At 32.9% G+C, this 22,281-nt stretch overlaps 1 protein-coding gene across 2 annotated transcripts in view; it reads right to left on the minus strand.

The window, feature by feature from the left end:
- The window catches only part of fj (four-jointed box kinase), a 112,565-nt gene extending 96,260 nt beyond the window's left edge, over positions 1–16,305 (minus strand). For both annotated transcript variants that reach the window (XM_074133473.1, XM_074133474.1), the window contains exon 1: positions 15,768–16,305. The gene's annotated coding sequence lies outside the window, so the exon portion shown is untranslated. The remainder of the gene's footprint in view (positions 1–15,767) is intronic.
- Between the last annotated feature and the right edge of the window lie 5,976 nt (positions 16,306–22,281).

Raw genomic sequence — 22,281 nt, forward strand, 5'->3', positions numbered from 1 at the left:
TAAGAATTGCAAGAAACATCTTTAAGGATGAAACGACATTCTGCCAGTTATTAATAAAGAACATTAATGCTCTGATTAATTGCTTGAGAACTTGTTTGATTGGTAATTTAACAGGAAAATTACTGTTTTATGGTAGATTTGTTTATAAATCAACTTATGTTAGGATTATTATTAGGGAGCGTTATTATCTTACAATTCTACAAGAAAAATCAAAATTTATTTGAAATACGAGGGTTGTCTGAAAAGTTTCCGACCTAAACATGAAGATGGCAGCAATTTTCATCTGAAGTTGGGGGAATGTGTGTGGCGCATGCTTTGAAAAGTACTCATGGAAATTTCAGCCATTTTGCATGCTAAGTTTTTGTTTCACAATCATTTGAATGAGTGGTTGTAAGGGTTTTCACTAAAATGGAAAAAACTGAGAATCGAGATGTCATTAAATATTTGTTTTTGAAAGGCAACACGCCCACGCAAATCAAAGATGAGTTGGATGCTTTATAAGGAGACTCTGTACCATCATTAACGACCGTGAATTTTTGGGTAGCTGAATTTAAACGTGGTCGAACCAGCTTGACTGATGCCGAGCGTTCAGAAAGGCCAAAAACTGCGTCAACCAACGATAACGTCGGAAAAGTTCACCAAATGGTACTGGACGACCGTCGAATTAAGGCTAGAGAGATAACAGAGGCTATGGGCATATCAAAAGAACGCGTTTGTCACGTATTAATTGTAGAATTTAACATGCGTAAGCTATTCGCGCGTTGGGTGCCGCGTTTGCTGACATTGGATCAAAAACGCATTCGAATAAACATTTCCAAAGCACTTTTGGAGCAGTTTAAGCGGAACGAGTCAGATTTTTAACTGTAGATGGAACTTGGATCCACCACTGTACTCCAGAGACGAAAGGACAGTCAAAGCAGTGGGTTGCAAAGGGTAAACCTGCTCCAAAAAGGCGAAGACAGTTCGGTCGGCCGGGAAGGTGATGGCGACTGTTTTTTTGGGATAGCCGCGGAATTCTGCTAATCGATTATCTTCAAACAGGTAAAAAAATAACGGGAGAGTATTATGCATCATTAATTGATAAGTTAAAGGCAGAAATTGCAAAAAACGACCGCATTTGAAAATGAAGAAAATGGTTTCCCATCAGGACAACACACCTCTCACATTTCAGCTGTTCCTATGGCTAAAATCCTTATTGAATTGGTTGATCATGTACCATATTCTCCAGATCTGGCCCCCAGTGACTTTTTCCTGTTTCCTAACCTTAAAAGTTTGGTTGGAGGACACGAGATTTTCATCGAACGAGGACGTGATCGCATACGTAAACGCCTATTTTGCAGAGAAAGACGTCTACCATTATTTGGGAGGGTTAAAAACGTTAGAGCATCGCTGGAAAAAGCGTATTGACTTGAAAGGAGACTAGGTTGAAAAATACAAATAAATTTTAAGGAAAAATGCCTCGTTTATTTGTGAGGTCGGAAACTTTTCAGACAATCCACGTATACTTATCTTATAATTTGTAGTATAGTAATAGTTAAGACGATCAAATTGACATATCGCGGCTGGTGCTGAAAGATTAACCACGTCTAATAATTTAGTTGGTACTTCTTAATTTCCAAAAAATTCTTCTTTTTGTTCATCAACCGAAGCCAAAATTCACTACATATTTATTTAAAATGGCCAGAAATATCCTCTAAATACTTACTCCGTTACATTCCCTAATTGTATAGCCCCTAGTATAACACCAAATCAAGAAGAGAACCAATTCTTGAAGCAAATACCGTGTCAGCAAAAATTCAAATTCACCGTCAAATTCGGATGCTCTTTATGGCCACTTATTAAACCATTAAACTAGAAAAACGACCGCTCATAAATGTTATAATTAAAATCTTACAACAGAAAAGAAATAAATTTTATGCGATGAAAAGATGGGAGTTGCATTATATAAGTTGAGACTGCATCACTATTATGCTCATTAATACAAATTCAGTTACACTTTTTTTAACAGTAAAATACATTGTATACTTAAACTATGCAATAAATATACTAGTTTATACAAATGGCACCATTTTACGAACCAGTTTTTTTCTATTTTATTTTCTTAAGATGCATTTAATTCTTATACTACACTTATTCATTAGATAATGCAGCTATTAAATTAAATAAGGAGTAATAATAACTAAATAAGGGAATTTTATTAAATTAGAAGAACCCTTTAAATATTTTTATGTCTACATTCACTATTTCTTAAAGTATACATACAACTTACAACCAAATATTTCTCAAATTTAATTAGTATTTTTAATACTAATTTTATTTTTAATAATTAGAAGTAGTTTAATAACGGCTCTATAAATAGTAGATGGCTGATCGTACATTGAAGTGAGATTAGAATTAGAATCATCAAGTTCTACGGAAGTATAATTAAAGAGGAGTGTTTTCGAGAAGATCTGGATCCAGGGATGTAAATGTGGCTAAATGTGAGGGAACTTTCTCACAAATTATTATGAGTTGCTTAGCTGGACGAGATGGGGGTATTAACTGCCTTGACTGAACTGCATGAAGTTTGAATTTTTTAATCTAAAAGTGCACTCCAGATCAAAAAAAAAAAAAAGAATTAGAAGCTCATCCAATCCAAAAGAATCCTAAGTTTTGATGTACAGGAATGGAATAACATTCCCCAAACCAACATGCAGAGGGGTCACTAAAGGAATGCTAAGTAGGATGTAAGCCGCCATTAATGTGAGCGGAAATAATACTTCCAACTCACATGGCAAAATGAAAAAACTTGGAATATTATTTTAATTTTTCTGTTTTAAGTTTCATTTTTGTTGTCAGTGAAGTTTTTGTCACGAAGAAGTTTTTGAAGTATTTGCTTCTGTCTGAGTAAACATAGAAAACTAAAGCCAATAGATTTATTATTGTGTCTTCCATTTTGAACGTCATTTTGGTAGAAAGCTAACAGAGTTGTTTTACACATTTAGTTAACTGGAGATTTCTTGTTCACGCATCTATGACAACGAATTCTAATGTTCCAATTTCTGCAGCAAAATTTACTCAGCTGACCTTCCAATGCACTTAACTCGTTCTCGTATACAAGTCGCCTTTTACTTTCATTGACAACCATGATCCCCTTCATGGGAACTCGACATCTTCAATCCCACCTCAATATCTTCGAATCCTAGCCTTCACAAGTTGAGATTAAGGTTAATCAACTGGAATTCCGAATACTCAGCCTAAAAACTCTACCTTCCATAAATTTTAAACTCCCTTAGACTTCATCCCAACAAACAACTGAAACCCTAAACTCAACCAAACGAACAAAAAAATATTTATATAACTTGTAGACCAACTACCAATGTTGACATTACGCAACTGAAGACAGACTAATTCCAAAATGGAAGTACAGAATAAAACAATAAGGGACAGCCAGACATTCGAATTTTTAACGCATAGAATCCCTTCAATGCAAAATCCTTTACTCTGACAATGATCCCAACAAGCCTCTAACTACGCCATACACAAATAGTCTTCTTTTTAATCTCTTCAAAATCCCATTCTGAAATGTCCTCTCCCAAAAATCCTATATAACCTGTGCCCTCAAATCAACCACTCTCCTTACAATCCTCCCCGAAGCCTGAAGCGAAATAGCCTTGCCTGACAACTGAAACGTATGTAGCGCGTCGACTAACACATCCAACAGTTATGAACCTCCTTCTGTAATGTATTTTACGTCTGCCATCGCTGGATAGCCATCGTAAACACTGTTCGTGCTTGTTTGGACTTCAGCCACCAACCTGGGCGCACATCTCTTCATGGATTATTAGATTCATATGTTTTCCTATAAGAAAATGGGGTTCTGTTTTATGGTTCTCACAACGCGGATCACTACAGCTAACTTTCAGTTATTAATTACTCCTGTTTTTTAATTATCTCTCCTTCCAACAAAAATTATCATTCAATTTACAAAAATGAAAATGGTTTCTCTTATTACAATTTGCTAAAGGTTCAATTGATTTTTCTTTACCTTTACCCTTTTGTTTTTTTAATCGAAGATTTTTAATTCTGCATTATCAGGAAACCATTTCTCTGTGATATAGTATTCCTTGGATATGAATTAAACTTCGGTTCTGTTTACAAATAAACCTGGCATCCCTTAAGAATTAAAAGCTAAGGGTAATGACTATTAGCTATGCTAAGAAGAAATTGAAGTTTCATTCAAGGAAGAGTGACGTCATTGTGAGACATTTCTTTTTCTTCTGCTAAAAAGGAAGAAAAGTCAATGGATGAAGACTTTGATGAATGGAGAAAAGGAGGGGCGCGTAGTCCTGGTGACCAAAAGTACAACGGGGCACACCTGTGGCGGGTCGTCTCTCTCAAGAGGAACGCCGAGCACAGAGGGCGGAGTAGCCCCGGGCTAACCGTCCGGTTACGCTCTGTTAATGTATTTTGCCACGCATTCCAAGTCGACCTACCTTCTCAAAAAATTCTTATATACAATTTCAATATAAACACAACATTTTAATTTTTTTCCCTTGAACAAACTAATATATCCCCATCTATTGGCGCGTAAACGTAGCTATTATATTTATAGATGTTCATATAACGTACTGCCACGCCAGCAAGAGAAGCCTTGTCATTTCGAAGTGGAAAAGAAGACTCTGCGAGAGATTGTGTATGCCCTCTGGGGCTATAAGAACCCTAGCAGGTATTTCTACCAGATGGTATACAGTAAATAACCTGGTCACACTTTTACCAAAGGCAAAACTCCTTCTAAACATTTATTTTAAGCATTTTTATTTTTTTCTTATTTAAACATTATTATAAATAATAATATGAAAATGATCAAAAATTGTCAACAGTAAACCAGCGCTAGCTTTTTGAAATAGAAATAAATATATAACGGTACCATAATTGCTTATTGTAACGGAAACGATTAAAATATTAACCGTAATAGGAAAACAGGAAATTATTTCTTTGCACCATCGATTTTAATTGAATTTCAATTAATATGTGACCATTCATTCAATTAAAAAAGTTAAAATACAGAACACTGCTTTAATAATTAATCTGAACTTCTATTTAAGTCCGCCTTGCAGTACACCAAAACGGTATTTTCTTTGGGAGTCTTATAATTGTATTAAAAAAATTCTTAAATGAATTCTTTGTAACATATATGCTTAAAATCTAGGAGAGTTTTGGTCTATAATTAGTGTTGCTTTAGTTCTGAAGAATAATTACACAGTCCTAATCTTTAAAATACTATTTTTTTTCTATCTGGTACTCTACAAGAATAAGAAGAAATTGAGAACTTGCAAAAATGTCACATGACTTCCCCCTGCCACTAAAAAAAAAAAAGAGTACTTAGTAATTGGCCAGCTTCTACAAAAGTATGGCAGATCAGTTACCTAGACAACCTTGGTTTAAGGGAACTGTCACTAATAAATGGGTTGTTACGACAATAAGCTGGCTGAGAGCGAACCACGCGGTTTGTGGATCGTATCTTCACAGGATCAACAAAAGGTCCTTCTCCTCTTTGCGTAGATTGCAATGAGGAGGAGGATTTTGAAACGTATAATAATGATATGTCCACGTTTTGTAGTAGAAAGGAAACGAATGTTTGACGAATTATACAGGTATTTAGATGCACCATTTCGCTATGAAGACTTAATATTCTCCACCAACATCTATGTGCTTAAATCTATTGCAGAGCTAGCAATGAAATATGAATGTATTTAAAAGTTATAGCCGATTAGAATGAATGCAAGAAAATGATTACAGAAGGATTACATGATTTTAATTTCGGTTAAGCTACAAGGATGACAGGAATTTAGAGTACTGATTCATCTATTAGTTGTAAGGTTTATGTAAATAGTTGTATAGAGTAGAGGGATGAATGAGTGAAGCGAATGTATTTAAAGTAAGAATGGAGAGTGAGTGATATTCTAGTGATAAGCACCTAGACGATGCTGGCTGTACGGCGGAAGCCAATGCCAAAAAAAAAAGGCAAACAAAAAATGGCCAGCCTGGTACTCAAAAATAGAAACCGAGAGAAAGCGCAAAATCTGGTATTTGTTCTTCGGTACCACCATGGAAGAATGGTTTTGAATAAAATAAGCCAAATGTAAGAGACACCATTAATAATGAATCGATTTCGTTTTAGTTTATTGGAATTTTCTTAAAAACGATTCCAACGATTGTCTTACTGTGCACATGCAGTTCTATAACTTTCAACCTAAAACTCTTGGACCATTCCTTCGACTTATAGAATACTTCCGTTCTTACTATCTACCCCAGAGCTTCTTTGAAAACACCTTCTTGCTGAATCTATCCACGTTCTTCTTTACTTAGATTTCTTTCATTTTTGTTAAGACCAAGTAAATACATTGTTCCATAAAGACCAAATCAATACATTATTTCACAATGTGTTTCGTCTCCTCGCAAAACCTGTGATTATATACCAGGGTCGTTTGAAAAGTCCGTGCAAAAATAAAAACTACTTAATTTTTTGGGGTAAACCTTTTTTATTTTTCAACATAGTCTCCTTTTAGGCTTATACACTTCGTCCAACGCTGCTCTAGTTTGTTGATCCCTTCCGAATAATAGGATTTGTCCAAGTCTGAAAAATAGCCATTCGTTTCTGCAATCACCTCCTCGTTTGAATAAAATCTTTTTCCCGCCAGCCATTTCTTCATATTGGGGAACAAATAGTAGTCCGAGGGAGCCAAGTCTGGAGAATAGGGGGGATGTGAAACGAGATGGAACCCTATTTCCATTAATTTTCGACCACAACTGCTGAGGTGTGAGCTGGTGCGTTGTCGTGATGGAAAAGGACTTTTTTGTGGGACAATCGTGGGCGTTTTACTTGCAGCTCGGTTTTCAAACGGTCCAATAACGATGAATAATATGCACCTGTAATAGTTTTACCCTTTTCCAGATAGTCGATGAGGATTATTCCTTGCGAATCCCAAAAGACAGTCGCCATAATCTTTCCGGCCGAAGGAACGGTCTTCGCCTTTTTTGGCGCAGATTCCCCCTTGGTCTCAGGAGTGTAGTGATGTATCCATGTTTCATGCACAGTGACGAAACGACGCTTAAAGTCCTGCGGATTCTTCTGGAACAGCTGCAAACCGTCCTTGCAACACTTCACACGATTTCGTTTTTGGTCAAGCTTGAGCAATCGCGGCACCCATCTTGCGGATTAGCTTTGTCATGTCCAAATGTTGATGCAAAATATTATGTACCCGTTCATTCGAGATGCCCACAGCACTAGCAATCTCACGCACCTTCACTCTTCTGTCATCCATCACCATATCATGGATTTTATCAACTGGAGTAGTAACCTCAACAGGGCGTCCAGAACGTTCATCCACTTATAAACTGTTCTAATCGAAGGTGCAGAGTCACCATAATGTTTATCAAGCTTCTCTTTAGTCTCCTCAGGCGTTTTGCCTTTCATAAAGTAGTGTTTAATCAACACACGAAATTCTTTTTCGTCCATTTTTTGAAAATCATTCGACTTCCTCGATTCAAACGAATGCTAAACACAAAGAAATAGACCGATCTGGCTGAAACTTGGTGTGTGTTCTTCCAAGATATGCTACTAACTAAACATAACCTCGATACGCGCCAGTAGTGCTATCTCTCTGACTTTGCACGGACTTTTCAAACGACCCTATAACAAAGTTTTCTCTAAATAAATCTCTCACTTAGCCTCAATCAACCAATTGTAATAAAACCTACATATCCAATTAATTTTATTTGTTCAAAACTATTTCATTTCGAAGGAGATTATTACACTGTTACTATTATAACTAAAGTAAATAATCAATATGAATACAACTTATGAAAAAAAATCATTTCAGTTAACAGTAAATTTAACTCCAGAAGGAAATAAAAAATTAAAACCTAAACTAGTAAGCAATTTACAAAAACAAATATATGAATATCGTATATTTAAAAAAGAGAAATAATTTATGAGTTGTTAGTCTATGCTAATGGGTTATTTCTCAATAAATCCATTTAAAAATTTCTGTCAAACGTTTAAATTGTATTAATTTATCTTCTTCTTTTTTATCTATTAGGCATTTATTTTATTTTAAATGCTTCATTTAAAATAAAAGTGAAATTTATTTCCTAAAACTTTTTCTACAGTAAAATGGTTTCATTTTATTTAGATTATTTTAAAATCAATTTGTACCGGATATAAGTGTAGTTAAGTCACAGCGTAGATCCAGGAAAGCAAGGCTACAGCCACCGCGACCCAGAGGATCTATTGTGGGCACCCACTAATTGCATCGCCTCTGCAGATCTATCTGTTTTATCTTGGGGTCTAAAAGTCACTGGATAATTGGACATTTACAAATCAACACTCTTAATATATTTCTCTCCCTTCAGTTATTCCAGTTAAGGTAACTAATAAATGTTCTTCTTACATTCAGTTTACTCAAACAAATTTGGGAGAAAGCGTAAACGGTTCTATCGTTCTAACAAATAAAGGTTCATGTTGCACTTTAGTTCAGCTTACAGATCACGCCTCCTTAAGATTTTAAATCAAGATAATGAGGCATATTTTTTTTATTCATTTATTTTTTTTTTTAATTTTTAAGTTTATTATTATTATCCAACAGGACAGAACCCTCATATATAGCAGGCACACATCCCTGCCTTTGAACTATTCGACAATAACGGATGAATAGAGTTCAACATCACCCAAAGCGAGGGCGAAGGAATTTCTATAAAAACAATCTTGACTAATACATCTGAAAAGGATTCCCTGAATACGAAATTAAAAGAGGAACCTGTAAAATATCTAGGGCGACAATCCTATACCTAAACCTTGTGCTATAATGTTGCTTACAGACAATAAATTACTTTTAAACAAATTAAATAACGCCCCCTAATTTATAACCAATTACTTTCAATTCTTCTCGTTAAAGTAACCAATGAGAATGTAGTGAACATTTCAAGCGTTACTTATTTTGGCCAATAATAAAGCCGGCAAGCAGCTAAAGCTCCACATTGTAACCTATTTCTTTCTAATTTTGTAGCCTGAGGTCCATCGTACGAGTGACAATCAAAAATAATATGTTCGGTGATTTCGCGTTCTTATCAAACGGCAACGATAATCCCCCATTATTGTTTAATTAGCTATCTTTTTAGATTTCTTTTTAACTTCAGTGGCTATAACTTACGTAAAATAATTTCTTTATAAAAATAAACTTAAGCGGATAAACAGAAAAGATAATAAATTGTTCCAAAAAATCTCTACCGGCAAACAAACTCAAAAATCACTCAGTTATAAGTTGCTTTTTTGCTTAACCGATTTCCTTCGAAAATTCCACCAATTATTGTAATATTCTTTGAAATCTTCGTACAAGATTAGTTAATTGTCATGACAAGGTTCAGGGCAAGATAAATACGAACATATAAAGCACACGCTTTTAAATAAACTTTTAAAGAACAAAAATTACTGCAAATTGGTGAGTAATAGTTACATGATTTATGAAAACATTAGTTATTTTTCACCAAAATCGGTTCGAATAGAATAGAATAAATATTTATTACAATAAATATATAAATAAAATATATACAGAAGTGTAAATGTATTATACATTTCAACCTTCTAATCTAGTGAAGTAAGAGAAAAGTTAGGTGAGGAGGATTGGAATGCAGGGAAAAAAGGAGAGGAAAAACCTGCAGCTAGTGTAGAGAGTTAGAGTAGGATATGTTTTAGTATTCTGTGTCTGTATGTTGTAGAAGGATCTGTAGGAGGCTATGTTGCGGAATGATGGATTGGGATGGCAGTCTAGGATGGAAAGGAGTTTGAGCAGACGATTTTGGATATAGGAGTGTACGGGGGATAATGGATGCAGTCTCGTGGAGTGAGTCAATTCTAGTGCGTCGTGAAGAGTCTGTTGCGAGTCTGAGAAATTTGTTTTGCGTTATCTGAAGTTTCTTAATGTTGCTACTACAAGTCAGGCTCCAGGCGTAGAGCAACATCGGCCTAATGACTACTTTGTAGAGGAGGAGTTTGTTGGTTCACAAGTCATTTTGGAGTCACATGAGAGAAGAGGAAATAATAGTCGTACAGCCAGTTTGCCTGCGTTAAAATCGCATCGTAATAGAGTAATTTATTTTGGCAGATTTTCTGTCATTTTTCCAAAAGCAACAGAAGTGTCCAAAAACGGAATTAAAGACTTAATTTAGAGCTTTCTGCACAAACTCAGTAAATTTAATTTTGCACAATTCTCTTAATAGGAACAACATCATTAAAGAACATTGTTCTCCAATTTTCATAGAAGTTCTGTGATCGCAACAAAGTTTTCGGGATACAGTTGATCACTTCGCTGAGCAGGTTTCATTGCATCGAGAATGAACAAACCTCTAGTTCTTCTAGAGGTAATCCTCAAATGTTTTCTTTACAAAAATACTTCCATTGAACTAAAACAAGAAACTGTTGCTACTAATTTAAAACAATTTTTCTGAAAAATATGACTTTATGGAGACTGCAATTTTAAGAATGCTACTACAACAAAAAAAGATAGATCTCTGACATATTACCTTAATGGTTATATTTTAATATAGCTTGAGAGAATTATGCTTGAAATTCACTGTTACGTTCCTGAGGACTTTATTTACTCACTATCGCACTAACATTCTGCCATTTTGGAAGTTTTCCAATATTATGGAGGAGGAAAAATTTTTCCAATCAATTATTACCATTTATGGTCCAGAAAACGATTGGAACTTCCCAATTATTCAATAAAAAATAAATTCAATTACATTTTCACATCTTCTCAATCTTTCATATAAATGGATTGACAATCCATTGCACAGTCTCTCTCACCCCAATTTTCTCCCATTTTTAATGTAGATAAATATCTACAAACCTGCAACATAATTAACGAACCAATACTTTCTGACAGAACAAAATCTGTAGATTTGCAAGTGTTCGCTAATTTTTTTAGATTTTCATTTTTAATTATTTAGTTTGTTTTGTTTTTTGGTGTGTAAGGTATTGATTAAAATGTAAAACTACAGTAAAAAATTACTATTCAAAACCAGTAGCCGTGTTTGTGAAAAATGATGTAAAAATAATAAATGATTTTTTAAGAGTGATAAATCGATAGCTTCTTCTTTTATTTGAGTAATACGTGACGGCTATAAGTTTCTGGTTAAAGCAGTTCTTTTAAGTAAGGTTTTATTATTTGGCTAAAATTATCATTTTTTTTCTTTAACAACAGACGGACAAGCTAACAGACAAATCTGCACTGAACTTGGCATCATTTATTTTAGAGAGAAAGAGACAGAGGTAGGAAATGGTTAGTGCTAGCGGAGGTTACGAGTTTTTTCTAAATAGTTTTACAATTATTTGTCTAACTATTGTATACTGTTATCATTTATTCTAACTGATTATGTATCAGTTGCAACATTATAAGTTTTAGAAGAGGTTGTTATCTCTTCAGTCAGCGGAAAAAGAAAATGTTAACTTTCATTCGACATTCCGGAAGTACTTTTCAATTTTCTTGGAATTTATTTATTTTTGCAATGGAGGTTTCATTTTATGTTTCTTATAATCATAATATCAGTATTCTCAACAGTCCTTAAATATAGAATATCACAAAGAACCAGAACGCCAACTTGGTGGACTTTTGGAATTCCTCCTGAAGGATCAAAAAATCTGCACTTCCAATAGTTTTTCATTTTTAAATTTTCTGAAACTCAAGAAACCAAATATTTCGAGCTCCTACACAGGAAAAATTAAATTTGAAATATTTGACATCTACACAAAACAAGACAACAGTAAAAATCGGCAATAATAAATAAAAATATGAATTTAACTTTTATGTAAAACAGAAAGTCTAAAAACTATTGAATGGATGATACAAAAATTCTCCTGATCAATTCATCATAGTGAAATGGCCTTCAGAGCAGGTATTTTAAATGAGATTTTTAAAAACTCTTTCTCAACTCTTAACTCTCAATAATTTCGATGTACAAAAACTGGTAGTTGTTAATGAGAGCTAAACTAAATAAGCGCAACTCCATTTTAAGAAATTCAAATACCAAAACAAAATTACCAAGACAGCTTCGTACTTTTAATTTAAATAATATTACCATAGTAGAGAGGTTAAACAAAATTTTATTAAATACTAAATAAAATTGTTACGTTTAAAGTGAAATCATGGTCAGAATAAAAAATGGCTCCAAGAATAATATAAAAAACTATAAAACGATTTTCAAAAAAAAAAATGCGTACATTTAATCAGAAAGTGCACCCAACCATTCAATGATTATAGATGTTATTCAGAAGAAAAGATAATGCACAAAATTTGAACAAATCAAAATATACTTCACCAAGAAAGATCCTACTAAAATTAAAACAATTTAAGGAACCGTCGAAAGACAGAAGACAAACTCACTTAAATGGTGGCAAAACGAAGCTTTAGCTCCAGGGAAAAATGCTAGAATTTACATTTTATGAAAGTTAAATAAAACCGAAAACTGCATTACTGGCAAAAACAATAGAACAATTTAGGAAAATTGTCCATCAACTAACTTTTGCACCAAAATATTTTGCTTAGATTAATTTATCCAATTGTGGTTTGTGGTTTTCCATTTCACACAATCAGAATAAGTCCTGAGCAAGCATAAAATTTTTCTTCATGCAATTTTAAGCTAATTTAACATTAGACAGAAATGAAATATGTATCTAAGAAACAATTTAGCTTCTTGTTCGTTAAAAATAGAAAAAAATTAAAACCAAAAACGCCAGAGGCTCTTCCAAAAAAAGAAGCAGGTCCTGGGAACTCGTGACATACGTTTTGTAATAGTAGCGGCACAGTTCTATTATTTGCAAGTAAAAAATGTACTGGCAGGCAGTTAAAGCAAAAGATTCAAGTAAAATAATAATAAAACAATAGAATTCTACTGAACTGATTGAAAAAAGAATCCCTAAAATTTCGCTAACACATTAATTTCAAGATCTAAAAAATGTTTGTGGTGCACAAAACCTTAAAATCAGGGTGAACTGAAACCTATTATTTTAAAATTGATACTTTTCTAACCATTTTTGGGCAATAGAATGAATTAAAAACAGATTTAGTACATGCAACTGGATTTGAGAAAATCTAAATTTGGAATAATGAAAAAATTAGTTATTACTGCAGAAAGGATATTGAGCACTATTATTTAATAGAAAATTCAATGAAGTTCTTTATGAAAGTCTCTTTGCTTCATTGCACTTCAAAAGAAGTTCGAAAGTAGTATCTACATATGAAAATCAAATATTTTTACAACTAGTTAGGAAAATTGGGGTGAAAAACGCAATAGTGCTAGCAATCTATCGCTCTAATTTTTATTAAATAAAATTAGTGAAATCAAATCCTATAAAATATATTTTCTAAAAAATATATCGTTCCAAATATAGGCCTAAGTTATCAATTATTATCTGATTTGTAACTAAAGCTAATAAATTTTTTTAATAAACGAATTAATTAAACTTAAACTACGAGTATCTTCGGCAACCAACCTCCATCATTTCGCCGTACAGATTCATTCAAAAAAAACAAGCTACAAATTCTTATCTTTACAATCAGAAATGCATTTCATATGGCCTCATCCTCATTGGCAAAGTACTGTTCATTCGAAAAATTTCCAAGGAAAAGAATAATTTGAAGGTCTCGAGAGTCAATGTCAGGAGAAATTAGTAAAACATCTTTCTAGTAATGGCCAAATGCACGCAAACTGGCATTAGGTTTAGAGGAATCCAGAATGGACACGTTTATTTCTCATTTCTTCCGTTAACTTATCTTATAACGTTCAATTCCACTTGTCCAATACAATAAAATGGACTATAATGTTTAAACCTACTTTTTTTTACGGATCCTGCTACAGAAAATAAACTTTTTCTATCTTATCAAAGTGATTTGTTTTCTGCACTATCCCTAGGTAGTTTGTTTTGCATTATCTACAACATCGTAACAGTCATTTTTCATTGCCATTTGTTTAGAAAGTTTTGTATTTACGTAAATAAAGCACTAGAAAGAACTAGTAAGGTACAAATGACCTCAATCTGCTGCGATTGCACTTATCTACTACTTGAGAGATTTAAAAACACGATTGGCAGTAACATCCTCAAAGGAATAACAACCCTGTTAAGTGCAGCCAACGATTTTAGTTAACAATCCTTTTCCAATTAAATATAGACAAAATTAAATGTGGTGTAGGGTACACGATTGGTTCATCAAGTTTAGCGTGGATTATCAGTTTGAAAAACAGTTGGAATTTTGGCGAGAGAAAGAAGCACTTCTAGTTTTAGATATGGAACTTACTTATTGTATTCCTAATAATGGAAATCTATTTCAGGAGCAGATTCCCTTCAAGTCAGAACAATCCCACAGCGCTGCTTTAATTAATATTTTCCTATCAAAAGAAAAGTCGTTGGGAGCTAGCTACTGTTGAGAAAATTACAAAAACTAAAAAACAAAAACAAACCTATTTAGATCATATAACTTCAGATTGCTGGCTTTGACAAAAAGATTATTATTATTGCTGAATTCTACGGAGACGCCAATACAGAATTTCAAATTCGAACTTTATTTTCAAAGTTATAGTCAAACTACACCCAAACTGCACTACACACAGATCAATTAATAATACAATTTCTAGACTCAAGGAACGCAGGATGGAAATTACCGTTAAAAATTCATAATAAATGGCAGCACGATTGTAATACTAACCAAAAACTATAGATTAACACAAAAGATGAAAGGAAAAATTAAATTATTCAGCAACTGCTACACATTCTGACACCAGTGGACATCAAATGGAAAATACAATAAAAGTGTGAACAAATAAAAACATTTTAAAAGAAAAGAAGTAGAAAATTAAAAACAAAAGATTGAAAAGTATTAATACAGAATAAAATGCGAAGAAACAAGAAATAGTTCAAAGCTTTTTTATTTCTCTCTCTGTCTCAAAGTAGTTTTAGAAAAGAAATGATGAAGTACATAAGATAGAGACGAGTTTTTCTTGAAGAATGTCGCATGGAAGAGAAGAAGAAAAAATATAAAAGAAGAAAAGACAGATATAGTTGGAGGAAAAAAAAAGAAGTAAAGACAGAAGGAGTGATAGATAAAGAAAGAATATTATAAAAGAAACTTCTAGTCAAGTTTCCTTGACGTCCTGGTGTCTTCTAGGTGAAGTGTACGGGGACAAGAATGGTAAGACCAGAAACTTCTCATAACTCCGCCACAACACCGCTCTACAGACATCCACACCAACTACCATCCTCTGTCTTTATTTAACACACACAAAGTAGATAGTATTGAAGCACAGAAACCAGAAATGACCGGCTGGAGATATTAAATATGAGGCGAGAAAACAATTAATACAAATTAGGTTTATCCATTGACATCATTTCTCTAGCTTATCTAACAAGTCATTTACTGGTTGTGAAGTGTTTGATTATTTTGGGGGAAGAGTGCCGTTAGCAAATCCTGCCTAAGCATTGCTTTAGGGCAGTCCCTTTTCTGTTTTCTTTGTCTATGCCCATTTTTAAGGGCGTCCTCAGTAATTGAAAGGAGAAGGCCCAATTTGTAAATTAGATAATCATAGGTTATCTAAGAAAATAACCTCCTTCCAAATTAGAATTTATTTATTTTTGAAGGGTCACAGCACCCAGATCTACAGTAAAAACTAAGTTATCTAAACACTTGCTTAATCTATTTCAACTAAATTTAGTGACTTTTTTTTTTACTTACAGAAAAAGTACATGATCCTTTGCCTTCAGATGTAGTTCAGTGTTGTACGTTGAACACATTTAAAAATTTTATTATTATTTTTTTTAACACAAAGGCACACAAGTTCTTGAATGAACACTTTACTGTCAACGCCAAATTGTTTCGACGATTCTCCAATATTAATAATTGAAATATAAAAACTTCTCTCAAGTGCAATTGAAATGGAATAAAGAAAGCAATATTTAGTTATTTAAACACGGCACGTTTACAGTCTTGCAAGATTATTACATATTACAAAATAACAATAAATGCATAAAATTTTGCTAATCCTAACAATTTAAGTTGTACGGTTTTTCTTTAACTAACTAAAAAATAGATGATAGAATTGTTAGGATTATGGTAAAAAATTATCCACGCTGAATAGGCTTAGAAAAATACGGTAATCCACTACACACTATAGTGGAGGTTATGAAACAGAATTAACTGCGGCTACACGTTCAACGGACCAAATGTGACTGGTTAAAATGGTGGGGACATCCAAAGCACACAACCCGACAGGTATCCCTTCCCCTATTTCTACCTACTACACTTTCAAGACTCCATCCCCACTTTAGTTTTTTTTTTCAATACTTTTTTAATGTAAAGATACTCTTTGAATTTCTTTTTATTCCCCTTCTCTTGATCATTACAGCCTTCCTTTGCTAACTACTTTAGCTCCTTAAAGTTTTTTTGGCCTTGTTAAGAAAACTCGAACCCTATTTGAAATATTTCATTAGTACAGTTAAGAACATCTATTTAGTAAAGACAAAATGTTTATTTCTCAGTATGCGCTTTCAAATTAAAAACCAAAATGCAGAAATTAAGAGGTTTAAATTGTACGAAATTCTTCAGTTTCTCCAGAAATTATTTTTAACCAACCTTTGGATCTTTCACATCAGTAAGAAAGGATCTGAACAGTGGGAGTTGAACCTCAAAACACTTCCCAATACCCAAAATCCATTAATAAAATAAAAAATATATTAAACCCCGGTGTTATCCTCTACAAAAGTAATGTCAAGATATCGATAAAACATGAATAAAACTTTCAGCATATTACGCCAAAAACAGAGGGCATAAAACAACACAAGGGTCCGATCCTACAGCATGACAAAAACCCGCCTGCATATCTACTTGTTGCAAACAGATGGATGCAACTTCTGCTGCACTCACCGTTCTCACCAGACGGTCTTCCACCAACAGATTATCATCTTCTCAATCATTTATACAAGTTTCTTGCGTATAAATCCTGAGGACCAGCCCAAAACTGCTTTTGTCGAATTTTGTCGAATCCTGAGGGCCCGATTTTCACCATGCTATAGCATAAATCGAATTGTTTCTTGGTATTTAACTCGACTAAATTGGATCTGAATTTACAAATTTAAATCATACCCTCTAAAACCGTCAAATTTTATAAAAACCTTTAAACAGGCCTTATATTTAAAAAAATATCTGGCTTATTTTCAGCAATACAGCTCGTTAATTATGTAAATTAACAACATAACTCAGAAGTACTTAGGATTTCCAGTTCTCTAGAAGGAACACTAACTTCTAATTGAATTTACAAATAAACCCTCAAAGAAAAGAGCTTCTGATAACAGAGTAAAAGCCTTTGCATTTAGTTCAATATTAAGCAAGGGGCAATAATTCCATTTGAGGAAGTATCATTAATGGTTCAGCATGTTGGCTCAATGTTTAGCTTTACTTCGAAATAAAAAAAAAAGCATGAATCTCCAAGAAATGGATCACTTTGTTTTCTTTTAATAGATTGTTAGAATTTTCTTTTTGCATTTACAAGAATGGAAATGCATTCAAAATGCTGTAAATCAATAAAAACATTGTTGTGTTTCAGTTAATAATTTATTTTATATTTTACACATTTTAGTCAGATGGTTTGCACATTAATTAGATATTGGTACTCAAATTGAATAGGGTCTCTTGTGCGGCTTCGTCCCAAAAATGGTTGCCTTTAGACTGCCTTGAATATCCTCATTTGGGCAAAAATACTCTTAGTAGGAAATCTTTTGTAAAACTAAATTCAAGAAAGACAGCGAAGTAAATATTTTTGTATCAATATACTTTCTCTTGGAGTTATCATTATTATTTTAGAAACTTGATGACGTAGACAATGGAATATCTACAGATTTTGAAGTCCAATTCTGATTGCCGCGATCAGGCCTATATTTTTTAAAATATTATTTATTAGATTACAAACACAGGATAAAATCCTTTTGTAGGGCGCTGCCCTGACAATAATAAATGCAAATACAAAGTAAATACAACAATAGTTAATTAAAAGCATATGAATATAAATAAAAGAAAAATTAACAATATACTCTGGGAATAAAAATTAACCATAATAATAGTATAATTGTAGTTTAAAGAAGTAACTAATATTCTGAAAGTATAAATGAATGCTCTCTTCTTAAAGCCTCAGAGACAAATTTTTAAATGCAATGTATGTCCTTAATAGAAGTGATGTTGCATTTACTAATAAATGTAGCAGGTGTAGAAACATTTTGCTGTACAATATCGCCCAAAATAATGAACTATAACTAGCTTGAGGCCGACACATTCAAATGACAAATACAACAAATTATCTGGGGCAAGACTATTAGAATTTGAACATACATTATTAGAAATCAAAACAATTAGATTAGTCATATTATAACAAACGGTTTACATTAAAATTAGTTAAAGGAATTAGGATTATTAACCTAAATTTTTTTTGTTTTAATGAACAGCAAATGTAGATGATGTTGAGAAGTGCCTAGACAACAAACTAAGCGATAAAACCTATACCGATAACTTACAGGCTACACTAAAAAAGGAAAATATTACTTGCCTGAAAGTTAAGAGTTAAGCGAAAACCAAAAAATTTCTGTAATTGATTTGGAGTTTACCACTCATTAAAAACTTTAAAAGATAATAAATTAAACTGTTTTTGTGTTTGCTGCATAAAATAGTTACTTTTCAATGAAAGAGTGCTTGTATGTAAGAGTTCCTCCATTCCTCAAATATATTAATAATAATAATAAATGGTTTATTAATTTTAAAATTATAAAATTTATATAATTAAAATACAAATCTTAAAGAAACAAAGTGCATGGACATAGTCTGCAGATTTACACTCATATCAGAATCATACAAACTTTTACAAAAATACATAATAAAAAAATGTAAAATTAAAATACAGTATATATATATCCCCCGAGATCATCAGCGATTTTTTTTCCGTGATAGACTTCTTAGTTTTAAGAATTCACCCATCATCAGAAATTTCTTTGATAATTCAAATTAAGCATAACTCATTGCGCTGCTCTAGTCAATGGTTTCTTATATTTTGTATTAATTTAAAAGCCTGAAACTAGTCGATGTTCACATATGAAGAAGAACTCCGATAAGGAACATAATCATTCAACATATTTTTTGGGGACAAAATATTTAAATTTGTGCGTACGAGTTGCTCTCATGCTAGTAGCTCCCAGTTATCTACACTTTTGATAATATAACTAGAGTTAAGTTGAAAATAAGAAACCGATTAAGGCAAAAATATTTAGGCAAAATAAGCCTCTTTTGGCAGCGGTGCCTTGGGGCATAGATTCCGTCCCGCTATCCTTGAGGCAAAAATATTCAGCGCTTTTTTTCCCAATGAATATTTACTCTACTTTGAGAAAAAGAGGTAAACAAAGTCAAAAATTAACGCAAATATTCTTACTGAATCTTTTTTATTGATTAGTGTTTCATTAATTGCGTAAAAAGAATTCTTTTCTATTTTTATTCATGACATTTCACTAATAAAAAAGTAGTTTTATAGATGTTTGACCTTAATGAAATGTAATGAAACACCGATTTTATTATATTAAATTATTCCTCAAATTATGTTTCGGGTAATTAAATATTTTGAAAAATAAATCCTAATTTGAGTAAATCTGTTCACCGAAAGTAATAACTTTTACAAAATTAAGATTTACAATTTTAGCTACTTTTTGAGAAAACATTTTTTTCTTTAACTAAGTAATCTTCTTACAGTAGCTACAGCAGAATTATAGAAAACTATACAGGAGAATCTTAAACTAGTTAAGCTTCAAAGATGTATAAACTTTTACTTTAACATTTTTTATAAGCACTAGGAACAACTAAACTGTTAGTAACAAAAATTACTAATCTACTAGTATCAGAAACAACTTTGTAGTAGGGAAGACAATGTGTTAGTAATTTCCTACTTAAGGATAAACCGGCTTAAGAATTTAGTAAAATGTAAGCAGTTTGTTATAGAAAATTTTAGTTTCGTTTTAGGGAGAAACGCAGTTAGGAGTGGATGCAGTAAATGAAGGGATTTTGTGTCACGATTCAAGGAATTTCTGTCTGCAACGTATTCTTTTACTTTCAAAAAATACTTCTAAGCGGATTTGGTTAGTTATGTATTGCAACATAAGAAGTTTTGGCAAACATAAGAAGTATTTCTAACAAAAATCATTCTACTAAAACAAAGCATAAAAATACTAGCAATAGCATCTAACTTTAACAAAGCTTCTAGAGAAGTTATCGAAGTTGCAGCTGACTTCTGGATCATTAAAAAAAGTTGAACGAGACTTGAGGACTTCTTCTATTTGTTACAAATAGAATATTCCAATGCCAACTGTAGAGTTAAGACATTGGTGCTAACAATTCACATTAACTTACAAGAAATTATCAATCTGATAAACACATTAACACGATTCTATAGAAAAATTATCTTTATTTCCTACATATGACAATAAATGTGTAATTGCTGATTGAGAAATAATCGAAGATTGTGCACACCTAGTGTACAACCATCACAAACTTAATGGTTAAATTTTATGGCCAACTGTAAGTACTTCACTTTCCCATTACATAGATAATTAGCCTCACAATAATGGGTTTCTCTAAAACACTTAATACTTCTTCTAATGTGTGCTCTCTAAAGATCAGAAATTAGTCTTCAACTTAAAAACAAAATAATACAATAATAATAATTAAAAATTGTTTTTGCTCAAACACATACGAATTTCTATTACTGTAAGTTACAGATTGAAAGTTTCTTGGAGCTTAAAATTTGTGGAGAAAATCAGCAAATGGCTATTTGGGGGTCATCCGATTTTTCTAAAATTTGGAATATAATTACAGGATCGTGCGCCAGTTCTTTTTTTTAGAGTTTTGGAGAATATGAAAAGTAAACTCATGGCCTTCAGGAATTTAAGTGCAAAGAATGTGGAACTTTTTATCCAGGTTTACAGATAAGGATTCTTGATTGAAAGAAACTGCAAACTGAAAACTTGTATCACAATCATTCAGATCCTGTATTCAATAATCAATTTTTGTCATCATTCAAATGAATTTAAATTCATACGAAAATGTGAAACCATTTCCGTACTACTAAATTAGAATATGAGGGATTGTCAGAAAACTTTATCACAAGAGTGGTTTTTAAGACCCTTTTTCACCTTTCTAGTCCTGAGAAAGTGGCATGTTAGGTTCAGGAATGTTTAAAGTGTTAAGATTTTGTATGCTGGTTTATGCTGAAGAAGTTCTGGTGTTAGCAAATCCAGAGTATAACGTCCGGTTTAACTTGGATGTACTGATGTAAGATTTGGCGAAGGAAAAGCTTTAATGCTGAGAAATCTAAATTCATGGCATAGATAAAATTAGAAGGAGACTTCCAGTAGACAATTAGGGAATTACACTGGAGCTAGTAGATAGTTTCGAATACCTGGGGGCCCATTTAAATAAATTTGGAAGGATAGAAGGTGCTAGAAAGAGTAGGTGAAAAGAGGTAATTACAAGCTACCTAAAACAAAAATAAAAAGCAAACATAGTCTGGAAAAGAACGAAATCTCGCTGAAGGCAAAGGAAATTATTTATGAAACAGTTTTCCTCCCGATTGAAACGTTCAGAAGTGAGACGAGCTCTAGAATAAAGAAAGCTATGAAGCTATCTCCTGGCAATGGAAAGGATTTATCTGAGAAAAGGTTTTGGAAAGACTAGAAGATAAAGGATCAGGTACAACTCGGTAAGAAGAGACCTACGCTTAGTACCGGCCATGGAGACTGTAAATAAAAATCAAAAACGCTTGCACAGACAGATGGTGAGATGGAAGTGTTGCCAAATTGAGTGTACGCGACGTGGGTGGAAGGAAGAAGACGTCGGATACGTTCTGTAAGCGGAGGATAAAGCAGGAGAGAGATTGCTGGATAGAGGAAGAAAAGAAAAGGATTTTGACATGAATAGGGATGAAGGAGGATCTGCATGGGCTCCACGGTGCCCTAATAAGAGACGGGGATTATGGTAATGGATGTGTGAACCACTGACAAACTAATATCATGTGGAAATTAGAATTGTTTAATAATAATAAAAAAAAACAACTTTGAATTGATGGAAATATGCATTTGTTTGATTACTAGATATGTTAAATTCAGTTTTATGTAAAAGTATATCGGTGTCTTCGGTGGTTGAGATACCCGAGGAGGACGTAACA

Source organism: Rhodnius prolixus, unplaced genomic scaffold (assembly GCF_049639745.1).
Source record: "Rhodnius prolixus isolate KJV_2025 unplaced genomic scaffold, Rpr scaffold_10, whole genome shotgun sequence".
NCBI lineage: Eukaryota > Metazoa > Arthropoda > Insecta > Hemiptera > Reduviidae > Rhodnius > Rhodnius prolixus.